At 33.4% G+C, this 18,668-nt stretch overlaps 1 protein-coding gene across 1 annotated transcript in view; it reads left to right on the plus strand.

Annotated features, from left to right (window-relative positions):
* Positions 1 to 18,668, plus strand: part of LOC127065547 (zwei Ig domain protein zig-8-like) — a 270,879-nt gene that overhangs the window by 131,242 nt on the left and 120,969 nt on the right. The gene's annotated exons all lie outside the window — the stretch shown is intronic.

Genomic DNA, 18,668 nt, shown 5'->3' on the forward strand with positions numbered 1-18,668 from the left:
TAAATATTTTTCGAGGAAAGATACGTTTTCGATACGCGTCGGTTTATATCGATAGGAATTTGCGTAATATCGTCGATAAATTATCGTCTTAATAATCGAGATTTCTGTAATAATAGTGAATAATAGAAGTGAACGATGATAATAATAAGTGACTTATGTCGCATAGAATATTTTAGTCAGAGATATACGATTTACTTTGGAGGTAAACAAAAATATTCCAAGGACGTTCCGAGGATCGTTTTATTTATGTTACGTTTTAGAATCTACAGAGAAATTTTGTTGCTTCGTATTAATTAAACATCCTACGTATGTATACTTTCGAACGACTGAAACATTCGTTCAGATATTTTCTAAGACTCGTATATTTACTACGACTTATGATATAGAGTATCATACTTTTTCCTCTGTGCTATTAAATATCACCCGATATAATACATATACACGCTATACGCGTTTTACTTTCGTTTCGTACGCGGAAGTAAAGCGGAGAGGCGGAAATAGAAAAAAGGAGCTCGTAAATTTACTTTCTTACCGTTCGCGAGTGCGAGAGAAGAGCTTTGAGAAGACGACGAGCATTGACATTAAAATCTCGTGAAGATATAGAGCTTGTAGCGGAAGAAAAAAGAGAGGAGGAAGCGGTGTGGATAGAAAGAGGAGAGGAGGAGGGAAAGGGTGGGAAGGAGATTGATAAGAAAGAGAGGAACAGAATCCGAAGAAGAAAAAGAAAAAGAAAAAGAAGAAAAGGAAAAAGAAAAAGAAAACGAAAAAAAAAGAAAAGAAGAAAAGAGAAAGGTACGAGTCCGTGAATTTCGAAGAGAAGAGTAAGAGAATGGTGGATTGGGAGGAACTTGGTGGGGGTGGAGAGAGGGAGAAAAAGGAGGAGAGGTAGAGGATGGTCGTCGATAAGAGGCTTGAGGAAAACAGGTTGGTGAACTAGTCTTCTCCTTTCGTATCGGTCGGCGGATGTACGCGGAACGTCCGTGGCGTTTAGTCGAGAAAGAAAGAGTAAAAAGAGGGAGAGGGAGGATAAAGGGGATGAAGAAGGGGAAAGAGAAAAAAGCTGACGCGAAATAAATCGTCTTTCTTTTCCTCAGGCCACGGCTTGTCGTTCGTGCAACGGGCGACGTCGTAAACACGGACTCGATGGTGGAATCAATTTTACAAATCCGACGTACAAAAAGCTCTTTCTTTCTCTCTCTCTCTCTTTCTCTCTCTCTTTCTCTTCTCTCTTCTCTCTCTCTCTCTTTCTCTTTCTCTCTCTTTCTCTTTCTCTCTCTCTCTCTTTCTCTTGTTTACCGTACAAATCTCGAACGCAAAGGTTCTTCCGTTTTCCTTCTCCTTTCTCGCGGCTTTACGTTATTTTCACCGTAACGTCGCTCTTATTCTCTTCGAACGTACTCTTTGATAAGATAAGAAGAGAAAAGAGTTGCTTGAATAACGTCAAGAAATGAATTTTTGAATTTCGATCGTTTACATGTATGATTGTATAATGTCGATTTACTATAAACGAAATATTTCGTTATTCTTTTATCGATAATAATCTTTCATAAAATAATGTTATCTTATATATTTCTATATGTACGTACGTAAATACCTATGTATATGTTTATTTATATATAATTAACATTCTGTTTATTCATTCATTCATTCATTCATTTATTTATTTATATCAAGATCGTGAAAAGTCTTCGATAATTTTCAAATGGGGAAAACAGAAGCGTTTTATATCGATTAGAAATGCAAACCGAGTTCGCGTTTATGGTCGTTCAAAAGATATTTACTTTACATCGAGAACGCTCGTTTCCCTTGCAGACGAAATTCGAAGTTTTAACTTGAATGAAATGGGTTTCGACTTTAGAGCGACCGTGAACCGCTACACGTATTCATTGCGACTAAAAGCATCTCCCGAACTCGTTTTTATGGCTATCGGAGACGATTCGAACGTATTTCGTTTAATCGCATCCATGTTATTTCTCGCTCTTTGCCTTTTCGAACTTCGTTATTTCCACGAGTTTGTCACTGTTTTTTATCCTTTTTTCTTTTTTGTCTTTTTTTTTTTTTCATGTACACGAACGCAGAAATTATGTGACGTTAGAATTAGTCGTGTGTTACAAACAAAAAGAAAGAGATGTTCCGTGAACACTAAAAGTTTCGATTCTTTTAGAATATCGTACGATCTCTGTTTAATTCTACAGATTAAATAAATAACACATTTTATAATCGTCGATATTAATATCAATTGTGTTTTATTTTCATTGTCAAATGTTATACAAGACGATGTATTACAATATCAAATGAATTTTATTTATATTTCTTTTTCCAAACGAAGCGATTTTAATTATTATAATTTTGTATTTATTATAGATACATCTATAATATACATATACTTAGTTTCTGTTTGGATGTTTAATGTTAAAGAAAATAGGGAATAAATAAAAGTTGCGAGTGATCATTTTAAAGAATTATTTTGTACATTGTACGAGACAAAAACTAAACTATTTCGATAGTTTTTTAAAAGACAACAAAAAATTAGTCGTTAATGTAAAATAAAACTAAAAATAGTGTGTAATATAAAACAAGATATAGACGAGTTTTGCTTAAAGTAAAATTTCTATTAAAAATTAATACCATTTGGTATTTACATATATATATATTCTTCGATATTTCCTCATATATCGATTTCTAATAGACTATCAAAAATCGTTTTTCTTGTTTACCTACCGCAAATAAAGTGTGGCTATTTTATCTCGCTCTTTTTGTTATCTCGTATTAATATCTAGAGGAAAACGAGGAAGCTACGGAACGTCGTTATTTTATTCTGTGGTGTTAATGTTCACCAAGATTAAAGATATCGATAGATCATATATATCCAGGCATGTTATTCTTTTAAAAAATCATGCGTAAATCGCGTTCGTCTCTCTGCTAGAAGCTATTGTTATTCATTAATTAATCTTCGAATGAAAAAGAAAGATCCAATTTTCGATGAAAAACTCATTCCTTCGCTCGTTAAAAATAACCAATAGTATCCAATAAAATATATTGGATTTACTGAAAATTTATGTATTCGTTTCATCTTTTATTCTTTCTTTCTTTTTTTTTTTTTTTAATTTATTATTTACTTTTCTTTAATTTGTTTATTTTTTCTTCGAAATAATTTTGTACTAGGCGGACAGAACTTTTTTGATCGATCCAATACAAATTTAGAAAATTCCGTTTCCCGTATGAATTTTTTCTTTCAATGAAGAAAAATACGTCTACGTAAGAAATATTTTATTTCGTTATAAAATTGATGAACCTTTTGAAACAAATCGCTCGAATGTTTATCAATGTTTTGTCGATGTAAATATTTAAAAAAAAAAAAGATGATAAAATAAGTGGATATTAGTAGATCTTAAACTCTTTCTCGATAAAGATTATATTCAATTAATTTTATATTCGAACGAAGAGTAAAATCGAATAAATGGTTTTTCCATAAAAGAAGAAACTTACAGATGTAGAGATAAAAATCGTTTAAAAAGGATCTAAGAGGATCGATTCCGTCGACTGATAGAAAAGAAGCGAACTGCCGTCCGTTTGCGATATCTCGATGTCGAGTTAAAAGTGGAAATATCGAGGAAGATATTCACGGTTTCGGAAGCTTCTCGACTTCGAGCAAAACGACTTATTTTCATCGATGTTCTTTAAGTATTCCTAGAGAGAATATTTTATCCGATTTGATATATTCTTTATTTTTTATTTTTTCAATCGATTTATTTTCATCGATTAATTATATTATAATACATGGATAGTCACGCTATCTTTTTTAAATATCTATATCAAAATTATTGGATAATTTATTTCTCTGGAAAATTATTACTGTATATTTGTAAACGTTTCATATAAATTATTTCTCTTTCGTGCGTAAAAATAATATAAATAAAAATAAGAAGCTTTTATCGACCTCTACGAAAACATGTAACACACATTTATATTTCGTCCTTATTGCAGAATGGAAACTTTTTATATTCGTTCGTTCGTTTGAATATTCCGTGAAGGTAAACAGAACTCTGAATGTTCGGACTTTAAAACGATTTGGATACTTTGTTTTATTACTTGTGTTTGTGTTTATAACTGCAATATAAGCACATTGGTCAACTAATTAGAATGACAAGCATAGCAATATCGTGTTGAAATAGTCGAGCTGAATTAAAAGAAAATCCGAGTTATATTTTTATCCGAAAAGATTTTTGTTTTTAATATGTATTTTTAGGAGATGAAAAATCCGTAGATAATCTTGACCAATGAAGGATGATCTTCTTTTTCTTTTATAACTTTTTACATAAATTTCGTTTGAATTTCTTCACTTTATCTCTTCTTTTTCTTTTTTTTTTTCTTTTTAAAATTATCAGATGCTCGTACCGGATTATAAGTAAAAAAAAAACAGTCTTACACAGTATTACTCGGTCTCGAGGCACTTTTGGTCACGTACGAATACGATCTTGATTCAATATCAGTAGGATATTCGATCGCATAGACAGACTTTTGATTCAACCTGAAATATATTCGACATGGACGTACGTACACACACAGATACGGTCTTAACTTATATTCAGGACAGTATTCGGTCGTACACACTTTCGATCTTGACTTAAATTCATGACAGTATTCAGTTTCTAACAGCAACCTTCTTCGTTACACTACTGCTAGGTTTTGCTACTTGAACATTTCGGGTAATCACCCAAACATTAAGCGATAAGAATTTATAGGTTCCGAAATAAGAGCTAAGGGTAAAGTCCGCTCGTCAGTCAGCTGACTGACACGTTCCCTAACGGGATCTCAAGGACGAAACATTATCGTAGTATCATCTCAGGCGTAGGGTTACAGATTGTACTAACACACTGTATCAATATGTACTCGAATTAATGTGTCCGCCTCTGATATTCGAACAGGCGCCAGTATCGATCGAACTTAATTTTTTAAGCGTAATCTTATTGCAAACATTTTTTCGATCCTTCGAGAAATATTCGTTCGACGATAAGTGCCACTGATAAACGTCAATACTTATTTCATACGACAGTTCTTAGATAATCATTGTATATGTATATATTTCGTAAATTAAAAAAGTTGATTAAAATCAAAGAGTCAAACGGTATTGCGTTCTGTTAAGAAAAACATTGTAACTCTTTAAAATATATTATCGTCGTAATGAGCCGACATATAAATACGAGGTGGATTAGTTCGTAATGCGTTTTTTGTTTTGTATTCATTTGTAAAGCATCTTGCGGATAGGAGAACGGTTAGACCCAACGTTCTTGAAGTAAATCCGTAGCCATTTCTCTAACCCCATGGAGTCGTGGATATCTTAATGCAAGCGACGGCTGAATCTACATCGGTGTTAACCAACGACAACGGAGGATCCTTAAAGGAGAACTACTTTGTTGGATACTGGTAAAGCTTTTAAGAATGATAGGAAAAGAGAGAGAGATATATATATATATATATATAAAAGAAAATGAGATAAGCGATGAATCGGAAAAAGAACGATACCATGAAGATTGTTATCGATTATGCGAGAATAGCACGAGAAAACTCAATCGAACGAACGTTTCCACTTCGGTTATAATGGAGTAGACCTTTCCGCGCTTTTATCAAGTGCCACGATATCGAGATTTAACGAGATATATACGGATTATCGTTATTATTTCCGTTTCAACGGAGATATTCCAAATACGATTGGACATATACTTATAAAATTTTTACAAGATCCATATACACGTACAAATAATTTATATTATTATACTTACTTCTTATACGAAACTTTTAATTAATTGAAACGATTCTTTCGATTTCGATTACTTCGAACAAACTTTCGATTAACTCTCCACGAATCGATCTTTTATAATAACCAAAAGGAACGATCGTATCGAGACATGTAGCACGGAACTTTTTCTTGTCATTCTTTCTTCTGTATTTAACGCGTTATTTTTTAATAAGAAATTTAGCAGAAAGATCAGATATACGGATGAAGAGAGGAACTCTTTGCGTTATAAAAAAAAAAAAGAAAAAGAGAGAAAGAAAGAAAAGAAACAAAAAAGAGGAAAAAAAAAGCACAAAAAATTATCAAAGGGACGTTCTCTCATCGGCGTTCTCTAGATGCAGTTTTCGTTCTTACATGAGAGAACGACATTAACCGCAATGTCCATCGTACCGGACGTCGTTGGTATGTGACGCGCCCGCGCGCGTATATATGTGTCTGTATGCTCTGTACGTGCGTTTAGATATGCATGTGTGTGTGTATGTGTATACGTGTGTATGTATCCTGAAACCTAATCGATATGCTTTCGGAGGTTTGTGCCAGGGAAACGTTACTGCTGCCACTACTGCTGATGCTGATGCTGATGCTGATGCTGATGCTGCTTCTATTCTAGCTACTCGACGTGTAGCGTACATATGTTATATGTATATATATATATATATGTATGTATATATATGTATTTGGTACGCATATCTACATACATATGTACCTAGACACGTGTTCGATGAAAATGTTAATTAAGCGGCGTGAGTTTTCGAAACACAGTATAGAGGCGTCGACGTTCAAGGATAATACGCAACGTCAAAACGGATCCGGTCAGTCACGCAACGCGTTATCACGTTACGTAACTCAATAAGGTTAGTCGTGATACGGTATAATCGAATGAAACTATTATTTTTATATTTGTCAGATCGAACATTTTTCTTGAACCGTTCGAATCGAATTATCGACGATAATTATACGACGTATTCTATATTAGAAATTCTATTCTATTTGATACGATCGTTAAGTTCAGTGTTTTTTTTTTTTTTTTTTTTTTTTTTTTTTTAAGGGAAAATTTGATACCTACATCTTTAAATGAGGAAATGATTTTATTCGTAATTTCATTCAGTACGTATGTATTTGTTTTGGTATCTTCTGTTATCTGTTACTAGTCGCGATTTCGATGACGATTATATATATATATATATATATATATATATATATATATGTATAGCTCGCGATTGACATCATTCGTTACTACATCATTCTGTCCGCCTACCCACATCATTCGTTGCTAGCATCCGAGATTTGTAATTCAAGAAAAAAAATACACGGTGCTATTTGCACAGTACTCTCTCTCTTCGTTGAAAAGGAAGGATGGATCTTTCTTGCATTCGCTATTGAAAAGAAGTGAAGGAAATATACACCTCCCGAGAATTTCAACAAACGTTAGATATATATTTGAACTATGTTCGTTCATGCATTTTATTTTACATCACGAAAATGTAACGAGATTAATTCAAAGGTCGACGAAAATCGAGAATGCGAGTACCGGAAAGATAGGAAAAAAACTCGCTCGTTGGTTTTATTAAAAAGAGAAAAGGAAAGAAAGAAGAAAAGAAAGAAAGAAAGAAAGAAAGAAAGAAAAAACGAAAGAAAGAAAAAGTAAATAATGAAGTTTAACAATTGTACATTTTGTTTTCTTCTTTCTCTTTTTCTTCGATCTTTGATGCTCGAGTTCACGATTGAACGATTCGGATTACATTTACTCGAGATTTTTAATTAGATTTAAATACAACGATAACGATGAAAATCAAGAAAGTCTAGAACTCGAAGAAGGTCTAGACTCGAAAAATAAAAAGAGTGAGTCGAAACGATCGATGAAACGATGGAATACAGAAAGCACAAGGATAGATATATCAAAGCGTGCATACATACATATGTATGTATGTACATGAATATACGTATACATACGCAATATTGTACATATATGTATGTAAATGCATGTATAAGAGCTTAACATGAACAAGGAAGACGACGGGTGTGGTTTAGTACATGCGTGTCTAGGCAATACAGGATGCTGATATTGAAAAATTCCGAAGGAAATGAAAAAAATATGATGTGAATCCAGCGTCAGCTTCGAGAACAATGAAGGTGTAATCAAAACGTCATCGTGAATGTTGAATGTAGCGTGTACGCACTTAGAAACGACGCTTGTAGTACGTACCTACGTCTGTCTCGAGCAAAGATGTCTCCTTTTGTCGTTAACAAGAAACAGGTGCACAGTCTAGAAATAATAATAACTTATATGACAGTATCTTTTTTTATTGTGTGTTTTTTTTTCTTAAGATTTTTTTCCTATAGGAATAGAAAAAATCGGAATAATGGAAAATAAAAATGACAATAATATATGTATTTAAGAGTCATGCTTTTTTCTTAAGGTTTCAATAATCAATCTTTATATTATTCTAAGTTTAATAATTTTATCTACTAGTTTCTTTATTCTTACGAATTTTGATATTTTTTGTAAGATTGTGATAATGATTATAGGATGTTAAGTTAATATTCGTACGAGATATATTACGAGAAATGAGATATTGTCGTAGCATTATTATAAAAATAAGTGAATTATTACCGTCTAATTTTTGGATTAGATGATTCGATTTTTATGGGAATAATTGATCCATTATAAAATTATATATTGTTACGTTCTTATAGTGTTATTAATATATTAGACGATTAATGAATAGATTTTCGTAACATGTGCGACCCAAACACATTGATAAATAAAACTAATCCGATTCCGATTTGAATGAAGTACGTTCAACGAATTAAAAAACTTAGGAGACGTTTCAAGCGGCAAAAGTATTACAATATTCTAAAAATTCAGGCAAGCTCAAACGAGAAAAAGGTTACAGAAGATTCATCTTCGGATGAAAATTTTTCAGACTTTGTAGCCCAAGAGTCTGAAGAAAGTTTGGAGAAAAAGAAGATTATGCTGGATACGTCGGATGTGGGGAAAAGTACAGCTGTTCATCGAAACAGGACAACTGGATTCGATGTGTGAGATATGATAAATAACTTCATGAAAGATGTTCAACATTTTTGGATTTATATGATCTTTGTGGAAAAATTTTATTCGAGCAAAAAAATAATGTAAAAAGCTGGATAATCCGGATAAGATGGTCTTATGTATAGGAAACAATTTTTCTTTTTTCTATTTCTGTTTTTTTCTTTTTTTTTAAATAAAAATCTACGATTATTTTTCGATTTTATTTTAACGTTACAGTTTTTCATAAATCAACTCTTATAAATATATATTTCTCTAACGATTATATTTACAACGTATCGAGATTTGCTAAAAAGAAAAGAAAATAACTCATCGTTCTCTGACTTTCTTAGATCAAAGTCACACAAAGTCAAATAAATAAACTTATTTACTTCGTATTTTTATTTATTCGCGAAATAGCCGATGAAGATCAAAATTGGATCAAAAAAGGAAGAGAAAAACAACAACAAAGTCTTTCTTTTTGTTTTTCGTTTCACGATAGATCCATCAAGTTGTAAAGATGTAATTGTAAGAATTCTTCGATGTTTATTATAAAGTCGTATCAATCATCGTTAATACGTTTATATAGAGTATATAATACGTAATATAGATAAACACGTGTCCCGATTATAGTACCAATCTATACAGGGTGAGAAACGTTTAGAAGCAGGAAGGGAACTCGGAGGAGATAGTTCAATAGTTCGATTCGAGGTTGGAGAGTCAAACGTAAGCACATATATTAATCGTTAAGCCGTTAACGCCGTTACAAGGGCCATCGGAATTAGCGAGCCAATATCGATGATAACGAGGCTAATAACGAGCGTGATCACGAAACGAAAAGTAATGCGGGTTCGCGTGCTCTTCTCTCCCTTATACCCTTACCTCTCTTTCTCCTCCTCCTCCTCCTCCTCCTCTACCTCCTCATCATCCAATGTACGAACCTCTTCGACGATCGTTCGCACTAATTAATGCTAATTCGTTGATTATTCCGTGACGTCGAGCGATATACGTTCGTTTCTCTCTGTTACATTATTATTACTATTTTTTTTCTTTGCATCTCAGTAAAATCTTTTATCTTCTTCTCTCTTTATTCTGAAGACAATAATGAAGCAATTTTGATATCGTATATTGAACATACGTGTTCCTTTCAAATCTTATCGTTTAAGAAATTCATTCACAAAATTAATTTTCCCGAAGGCTTATTAGATATAAGTTAATGTTATGTAATTTACTTTTAGAAAGAAATATAAAAATTATATTATAAAGGGTTAAATAATATTTCGCGTTTTATTATCGTTGGACGCGTAAAAATCGCGTGTAATTTTCTAACGGGAGAAGAAGAAGAGAGAGAGAGAGAGAAAGAAACGATATGGAGTCATTAGCGCTAATTGGTAGAGAAACTCGTAAAAGAAAAAGACTTTTTCTGTGTTTCTCGCGAACGCGAACACGCGTCTATCGGTGTTCTCGCGTGCGTTTCTGGTATTTTGCGATGGTAGGTATGCTGCGAGTTAAGTTTCTCTCTCTCTCTCTCTCCCTCTCTATCTTTTTTCATTTTTCTCTTCTTTCTGTTGTTCTTCCTTTTCTTTTTGTACCTTTTTAATTGTCACGCTCGTTGCTCGTACCCATTATACGAAGCTTGCTTCTTCCATTATCGCGTTTTATAATCCGATTGCTTCGAGCTTTCGCATCTTTTCTTTCTTTTTGTTTTTCTTTTTTTGATTTCTCTCTCTCTCTCTCTCTCTCTCTCCCCATGGGATAAATAACGTTTAAAGAGCAAAGTATCGACGTTGTACATTCGGATTTACGATTAACGCGAGATAAAGAACGAATAGACTGAGTTTAAGTAAAAACAGAACGACAAGCTTCATATTTGATCAATTTTATAATCTACTGAACAAAAAAAAATGTAAAGAGAAAATATGAAATGAAAGGTAAAACGAAAGCAAAGTCAAAGGATTTTCTGTTGGAAATATATTCATTTAGAAATTTCTTTATTTCCGCGAATTATTATATGGGATTTGGCTTTGGTCGAATACGCGACGAATCCGTAATTTTACTCGCATTTTAGATTGCAGCTAAACCGCAATATCCGAAGCATAATAATATTAGCGTTTACTTTCGCGATAGGAATTAATTAGTCGATACCACCGATATAAGACGGTACTCTGGGATTTTCAATAATAAAGGAACGAGCTCTCGATCGACGTTGAAGATATTCCAATTCCATCATTTGCTCGCGCAAGTGTATCATTTAAGAGAAACATGTCAATATTATTCCAGGTCTTTACTATCGATCTCGATCCCTTTGGGAAAAAGTTCAAAGAAAAAGAAAAAAAGAAAAAGAGCACAAAAAGAAGGGATAATACAAGAAAAAAGAAAAAAATAATAAAATACGTAATATATGTATATTAAGAACGTTAAAATTTGATAACACGTTTTATCCGATACGATTTCTGTGCATTTACAAAATATCCATTATGATAATTATGCGTTCTCTTCGAACGTAGTCCTTCGCTTATTTTTATTTATAATTATTTGCACTTCTTCGGTATATACCATATTATATGGTCAATATTTGATTTGAACATTCTCTTCTTCCTTCTCTCTCTCTCTCTCTCTCTCTCTCTCTCTCTCTCTCTATTCTCTTTCTTTATTTCTCTTTCTATTTAATACCACTCCATCGCTTAATTTTTTTTTTTAATTACAAATATTTGTTAGCCAAAGTGTAATTATAATTTTCTTCTTCCCTACGTTAAAATCTTCTATCACTATATTCTGCTTTTCTCGAGCTTGTCCGTCTGAAGATTTATGATTTCATTAATGAAACAAATATATTTCGCATAATTATCTTTCCCCTGTATCATTAATTTCTCGCAAATGTGATATAGTATACTTTAGTTCAATATCTCATATATTTCTGAATAAAGATTTCAGACATTACGATGAATCCATCCGTCGATAGGGAACATCTTGTCGACTAACGAGATGATTATCTTCTTTGAAAAGAAACTAATTAGTTATTGCATGACATCTGTAACATTATTCTCTGTAGCTACTTTTATTATTGATAAAAAGAAAAAGATAAATCATTACTGTACGGAAACAAAAATGATTAATAACTTAATCTTAAAGTCTATCGTAAAAAGAAAGAACACTATTGTTCGTAATTATATCTTTTTCTTTTTTACTTTTACTTTGTATAAAAGAGAGAAGCCTTAATTATTCATACAAAATAATTAATAACTTGATATAAAAATTCATACGAAAGTACATCGTTGAACGTTTTTATTGACAGCTGTTTTTACTATCATAATCATCATTATTATTATAAAGAAAAAAAGAAAAAAGAAAAAAAGAGAGAGAATGAAAGAGTGAGAGTGAGAGTCAGAAAGAGAATGAACCAACATGACTCAATAATACATACACAATTCATAATTAAATCATAACTGAATTGAAAGAGTTAAAGCCGAGAAAGAGAAAGAAGAACAGAAATATTAGAGATAGAGATAGAGAAAGAGATAGAGACAAAGGGAATGTGAGTGAATGAGAAAATATAGTATACATTCGTGAAAGTGTACGAGCTCGTGAGCGCATAATAGCGTGTCGAATCGAATGCGTTATCGTTGAAATTGCCGAATAACGTTAATCGCGGAAATCACAGAGATGCCGGTACGCGCGCGAGATGAGAAATCGTTATTGGCCTTGTATATAACATTGTTCGTGCAATTAAGTCTCATCGTCACGATTGGTCACACTTGGTTACAATATGGGACCAAATGACACGCGTTAACGCACTGACGGCTTAATTGGTTTCTCCCCTGCCATCCCTTCATTTCATCCCCTCCCCCTATTTCTCTCTCATACACACATAAACATACTCTCTCACATACTCTCACTCTCTCTCACTCTCTCTCTCTCTCTCTCTCTCTCTCTCTCTCATTCTCACTCTCTCATTCTCACTCTCTCTCTCTCTCTCTCTCTCTCTCTCTCTCTCTCTCTCTCTCTCTCTCTCTCTCTCTCTTCATCTCACTAGCATCGACCTTACTACATACCTATCCTTCTCTCATATAACGTAACCGCAGTCGGCCACAAATCAATTGTGAAATTTGTGGACTCCCCATAGTGAGAGCTATGTGATCAGCGAAATTATCATATACGATCGATGATTATGCGATTCTTGATACCCTTTATCGTACCAATCGAATACTTGCCAAAGCATCCTTTTTCTTTGGTTAAAGATGACCTCGTTTCTTCTTTTTCTTATTTTCTTTTTTCGTTTTGTTTTGTATTGTTTTACAATGAAACGGATTGATCGATCGAACCTTGTTATAACGTTTACGGGCGACAGACATCGATAGTATTTTATTGCCTTGAAGAAAGGTAAAATGCTTCGAATTTTTCGTTGAAGCTTTAAAGTGAAATAGGAAGAAAAAGAAGAAGAAGAAGAATGAAGAAAAAAGAAAAATAGGAAAAAATACAAAAAGGGAAAAGAAGAAAGAAAGGAAAAGAAGGCCGAAGTAACGGAGCGTCAAAAATAAATTGTCTTGGCTTTGCTTACTCGGATTTCTTTGTAAATTCGAGTTCACAACAACATCCATCGATGCTTTGACGTCCAAAATGCTTTTGTTCGTGCAGGGAGCAATTCAAGAAATAAAACGAAAGCTGATGTTGTACCCAAACCCGTTAAAATGTACGCATCGTTAAAAATTGAGAGTTAAACGAAATCGTAATGATCGATCGCATGAGATATCGAATAAGAAAAGGTCGACAATTGGAAGCTCAACTTTAATTAATTCTTGCTTTCTCTCTCTCTCTCTCTCTCTCTCTCTCTCTCTCTCTCTCCCCCACCCTTTCTCTTTCTTTTTGCTTTTTCTTCTCCCAGTGCATTCTAATTTAAAGCTATCCGAGTGAATATATTCTGCTTTCATTAATGATTCACGATTACTCTCGTGTCGAATTAATGCTCGATTTGCCGCGAAGGATTTTATGCGGCGTTTTAAAATGATTACTTCCGCAGGACGCGACCGTTTTTCGGCTTTTCAATGGAACAAAGATAAGAATTCCATTTTCTCCTTCGATTTTCTCTCACTTTCTTTCTCTTTTCTTTTTACCCTCACTTTATTTTTCCATCCCTTACGATATCCCCGTATCCACGAATTGTTAAGCTCGCACATTTCCGCATAAATCACGAATCTAATTTACGTTGTCACAATGACGGGACATTAGTTTCCCGCATTCGTGAATCGCTCAATTTAGTCGACGGCCGCGATCCTTTAAGTTTCTCCCTCCTCCTATTCCACTCAACTCAGTCCGCTCAGCTTTCCTCCTTCCAGAAACTTGCTAATTTACGCCAGAGTATTTATCTGCCATTGAAATCGACGAAGTTCCAGTTCCACTTGAAGATCTCAATCATCGAAGCAAAGAGGAACTTAAATGTTAATTTCGGCGACCTTTGACACGTTCATCTTATATTTCTCTCTCTCTCTCTCTCTCTCTCTCTCTCTCTCTCTCTCTCTCTGTCTCTCTTTTGTCTTCCTCTTTAATTTCTTTTTCTTCTCTTTGTTTCTTTGTACCTTTTCACTATTTTCTGCGTTATAATTTTCGCAAAGTCAAAGTTTCTGAAGAATCCGTACGGAAGCAGAAATGCATTTAATTGCAATTCGTTTAGTAGATATTAAGATTTTAAATTATCTTCGTGAAGATATTATTTGCAACATTTTACACAAAGTATCGGAAAAATAGTTCAGTGTAGATCGTAAATCTAGTTAATTATTATTTTCTCGTTGAAAAGTGAAATTCTCGATTGTGATGGATCGAATCAAGGAGAAACAGAGGGAAAGTTACTTGTATAACAAGAAGATTATCGTACGAAAGGTAATGTACTTATCGCTGGTAGTGAGTTTTCAACAACTAGAACAGCTGTTCACTGACGAAGTTATCTCCGATCACGGCTCGCAAGTGTGCTCGCTATGGGGAAAGAGTAAAGTCTGTAATTAAATAATTCTGTGCGCCAGATGTCGAGGTACCATCGATCATCCGGTTCTCTCTTTCTATCTTTCTTTCTCTCTCTATCTCTCTCATTTTCTCTTCACACAAATCTGTTACCTCCAATCCGAACAATAATGAGAGCCTCTACTACAACGGTCATTGAACCTATTTCGATTTTTTCCAAATAACTAATCGCAAATCAATATTCTAAATTGATTAGTTTCAGTATTACTAATAATAAAGTAATAATTATTGTTGTTTGTATTCAAACTCGTACAACTGCCGCTTTTAATATTATTTAATTGCGATATAATGCAAATTGATACTGCGATTTATAATTTAATGTACGTCCACGTGAAAATTGCCGGATATTATAAAGTGTAGTTATTCACGATTCTTATGTGCAAAAATTAAAAATTTCGACGAACGGTCTAGAAAATTGGAAAATTTCAACAAACTTCGACGAAGTAGAACTTCGTCATTTTTAAAAAACTATGGTTACATGCGTATTGTCGATAAAAAAAAAACGTTGTAGCGATCAAAAAATTAGGCGACCAAACTCGTCTTGAATCAAAATTTGTCAATATCGTAATATTTGGTCTCCAATGGCGGATTTAGACGGTGAAGTATAGACGTGAAGACGGTCGTCTCGGGTTCCTTGAAAGCTACATTTAGTTGTATCTAGTCTCCAAGAAAGTTACTTGCAGTATACTGACGTATACATTTGATTCAATATATTTCACAAGTCACAGCTTATCCCTTTGGTGAACTAAAATGAATTTACAAGTGACCTACTTTGTTTTTATGAATGAACATCCAAGAAAACAATGTGTCGCAATCATTCTCATTTCAAGTTCGAGATGTGTAAACTATCGCTTGATAAATTTATTATTTGCATTTTTTCGACATAATTGCAACATGAAAATAAGCAAATAATTATTCGATAACAATTTATTCCGTTTCATGTATCCGCGCGAGCGGCTATTTGCTTTGGACCACCACGAAACAGGAGCAAAATACTCGTAATAGAATATTAACGTCCATCGCCGGCGGGTAAAACGTTAAGCCGGGATTGAAATAGGAAGGATGAACGAAAGCTTGTCGCTGTAGTGTTGCGTTTTATTGATTTTCTTCGGAGATCATCTCTTCGAAAACAACCGTGGCCGATTTGGAGGAAAATTTCAAGTTAAAATTTCAAACACGAAATTCGAGATTACGATTTCTCTTTTATATGCATCTTTCTCTTTCTCCCCCTCTCAGCCTGTCTCTATCCTCTTTTTCTTCCCCTCCCTTTTCCCTTTTCGTATCTATTCTTCTGTTTGAATAGCGTAACAATTGTTTGAAACGTAATTGCTGAGAAGAACGGAAAATTAACGTGAAATAATCTATGAGTGGGTTTTAGTAACAAGAATCTTCTGCAGGGGTTAACAAGTTTATATTCAACGAGAAGAGTCATGATAGAGGTTTCTGTGAAAATGAACGTTCTCACTCGTGGATCTCGTTCGGTAGATACTGGATAACTTCAAGATAAGGAGTGAGAGAGAAAGAGAGAAAGAGAAAGAGAGAGAGAGAGAAATTTCGTGAACATGTAAAGCAAAGATAGCAAAAGCGTGTATCCTGAAACGATCTAGGAGCGAGACACGATGCCTTCTCGACCTGCTTGCACAGGTCGAATTTTCAAACGGGCGTCGTTTAGTTTCTCAATATGCTTTCACAGGGTATATACCTTATGTGCATGTAGATACATGTACATATTGTACATAAGAACAGCTGTTTCATCTTGCAAAGGCAATGACGACGGGATTAGCGAATATTTTCTGTCTCCTTCGAGATATTTCGATGCAAGTGTATTTATGTAATTTGTATAAAGTAAGTAAATGGCGTGACGCGAGCACTGACACGGATGTAATCCTTTGAGCAATATGAAGTTACATTTACATTATACCTTAACCAATCTACTCTACTATATAAGCTTGTATGTATACTTCCGAAGTAGTAATATTGTTAATTTAACAAGTCTTGCTTCTTAGAACGACCAAGTGGAACTACTTGTGATCTGATTTGAAAGAAAAAAAATAAAAATAAATAAATAAATAAAGTTGCAAATACATAACAAACTCACTCCAGATGGTTCACTGGTACTACGTAAACTCAGCGCTCAATGGATTAACGTCACGAGTGAATGAACGAGATTCAAAAACAGAAGTTTAAAATTTATTCGTAGATTACACTTGACATACTCAAATGTGAACGTACAATATATACGCTTTTCATTTTTATCTTTAATCATATCCAAACGACGAAGAATATGTTCTATGCTTGTAATTATTTGTGTTTTCAATGAAGAAAACAAAAGAATGCATGACGAGATAGACCAACGCGTGTATTGTTCATATCGAAAATATCTCAACACAAAGAGGAACATAAATTTCGAGCGTTTATGGGATAATTAGAGTGGTTGGGTAGCGGCTGAGAAGGAAGGGGAGTATAGCTCGTGTTACTCATTGAATTATGCGCGATCATAGTGATATATAGAGATCGTATTCATTATAGAGAACGACTTGCGGGCTGCTCTGTGACCCGTTCAGCCAACATTAACGGCACAACCAACGATGTAAATATATGATAATAATCGAGCTATCGCGTGTGTACAAGGGAATTCAATTCTCAGGAGTCAGGTTTAATGCGCGAGATACTTCCTAACCGGAAGTACCATAACGCCCTATACTTGCCATTATTTCACGTATACGATGTGGCTTATATGCCGTGACTTACGATCGATATACATATATATATCGAAAGACACTATCATCGTTCTGCTTTAATTTCAACGATTTCAAATAAAATTATTTTCATTTCTTTCAAATATTGTCGATATTTTAATCGTATAAGTAATGTTTAAACTTATTGTTTAATCTAATATCTTACGATGACCTAATATGTAACTTAATGTTTGAATCTGATATTCATTTATCTTTCATTCCGTCATCTTTTTTTCTTTTATTTTTATTATATGTACTTATTTTACGTTATATGTGTAGTGCGTAATTGGTTTTTATGAGACAGCGAGTTCTTTGTTTCTTTTTTCTGTTTTATACTTAGAAAGCAAAAGCTGGTATAATAAATTTCTCTCTCTCTCTTTCTCTTTCTCTCTTTTAGTTTGTAATTTAATTTTAAGTTTGTTATATCATTTTTTGTTTCGGATTATTTTCTGTTGTTTTCTCTCTATCTCTTTTTTTTTTTAGTATGATTAATAATTTTTTCATTCTTTTCTATAAGTCTTTTCATTCTCTATTGAATCTCATAATTGATTTCTTTTCATATTAAATTCTAATTTTTGTTTACATTAAATTCAATAAAATCCTAATCTCTTGTAGATTTATTTATATATTTATAATTTACGTTTTATACCAACTATGAACTTCATTATCAAGATATGTCTTTTCATATCTTCGTTATGTGTAATTTTAACTTGGCCGGTATCTTTACAGTCACTTGAATAAATATTATCAGCTTATCTCTATCTGTTTCTCCTCTTTCCTGTCCATTCTTTCACATTTTATATACCCTCTTAACGAGTCCGCATTCTTTTATTTTCTTTTTCGGGACGTACCATAATCCTTGGAGAAGTCATTGAGAAGCGAAAAGTTTTATAAATCTTTCGAAAAATGCACAAGATTCGTTCGTTGCCGGGAACAAGATTATGTCGAGAGCGATGAAAAACAAGAGAACTTTTGAAAGAAATAGTTTTTATACGATGGCTGCAAATATAATATTAAAAAAAAAAAAAGAGAGAGAGAGAAAGAGAAAGAAAGAAAGAAACAAAAGAAAAAAGGAAAAAAATATTCTCTGCGA

This window comes from Vespula vulgaris, chromosome 8, assembly GCF_905475345.1.
Source record: "Vespula vulgaris chromosome 8, iyVesVulg1.1, whole genome shotgun sequence".
In the NCBI taxonomy this organism is placed as follows: Eukaryota; Metazoa; Arthropoda; class Insecta; order Hymenoptera; family Vespidae; genus Vespula; species Vespula vulgaris.